The sequence below is a fragment of the Mandrillus leucophaeus genome, unplaced genomic scaffold (assembly GCF_000951045.1).
Source record: "Mandrillus leucophaeus isolate KB7577 unplaced genomic scaffold, Mleu.le_1.0 Scaffold53, whole genome shotgun sequence".
NCBI classification, from domain to species: Eukaryota; Metazoa; Chordata; class Mammalia; order Primates; family Cercopithecidae; genus Mandrillus; species Mandrillus leucophaeus.
The window spans coordinates 2,651,605-2,652,659 of record NW_012105697.1 but is presented as its reverse complement, the minus strand read 5'-3'; the positions used below and the strand labels follow the sequence as shown (position 1 = coordinate 2,652,659).

Here is a 1,055-nt window from a genome sequence, read left to right as displayed (position 1 = left end):
AAAAAAAAAAAAAAAAAAGACTAGAGTTCAGGCATTCTGGCTCCAGTCTTAGAGATGGTTAAGGGCTCACACTCTTACCCACTTATTACACCACAGAGCTCACCAGGTCTGAGGGAAACAGGATCAAATCAGAAGACAGTAACTCAGGACTCCGGGCCTGACTCAAGGACGAACTGTTCCATCTCGGACAGGGAGGGCTTCCTCATTCTGAGACCCAGAATAACAGGTCCTGGTCGGCATCTGGCACTCGGACTCCCCATCATATTGGACCACACTGGCTGGGGATGTGTAAAGTCCTGGGCTTCTCACACGTGATGGCACCAAAGCCGCCTAAAACCAAGAGAGAATTAACACCTACCTGTGGCGGTCTGGTATTTGGCCAAGAGATGCCGCCCCATAAAACTCCTTTACATCTTTATAACGTTTTTATTTTGCGTTCTCCTTCATAACCCACATTTAATTCACCATATATGTAATGTTTAAAATTAGTTACCAGATAAACTTACGCTTCCAAACTTTTAAGGCTCCTTCCAAACCTGGTAAAACTGCTGTTTCACGGAAATGGGAACTTAATGGATGAGGGAATCTTCCACAGCGGCACACAATTGTGTATCCACCGCTAAACGGTACCAGTCACACAGTCAGCGACCCACGCGGAGTCGAAGTGACCACCACACACCGTCACAACAATCACGCACACACAGTGACAGCCCCTTGCCCACTCGGTCACTCGCGCACAATCTCTCGCTAGAGAATCACACGCAGATAGCACAGCACCAAGAACCCCCAGAAAGGGACCCAGGGACTCGAACACACAACTCTCCCGCGCGCAGGGGAAGCACGCCTGCGCCCAGCTCACCTCGAAACATCGCGAGATCCGGCTTCAAGGCCGGGCTGCGGCCTTCACGCCTAGAGACTATGTTTCCCAGAAGTCACTGCGGCGCCGGCCCTATCATGGCGCAGCATCGGTGTGCTTTGTGCGTCTGCGCCATCTTCCGGCTGCGCACGGCGAATCCGCCGGTACCGTGGTGGAAGCGCGCCCTGGGCTGCTGGGG

The 1,055-nt window shown here is 52.5% G+C and overlaps 1 long non-coding RNA gene across 1 annotated transcript in view; it reads right to left on the bottom strand.

The window, feature by feature from the left end:
- Positions 1–860, bottom strand: part of LOC105551655 — a 3,887-nt gene extending 3,027 nt beyond the window's left edge. Inside the window, exons 1-2 of the long non-coding RNA XR_001007890.1 lie at positions 494–860; positions 104–330 (exon numbers count right to left, since the gene is read on the bottom strand). This is a non-coding gene — a long non-coding RNA (uncharacterized LOC105551655). The remainder of the gene's footprint in view (positions 1–103; positions 331–493) is intronic.
- Between the last annotated feature and the right edge of the window lie 195 nt (positions 861–1,055).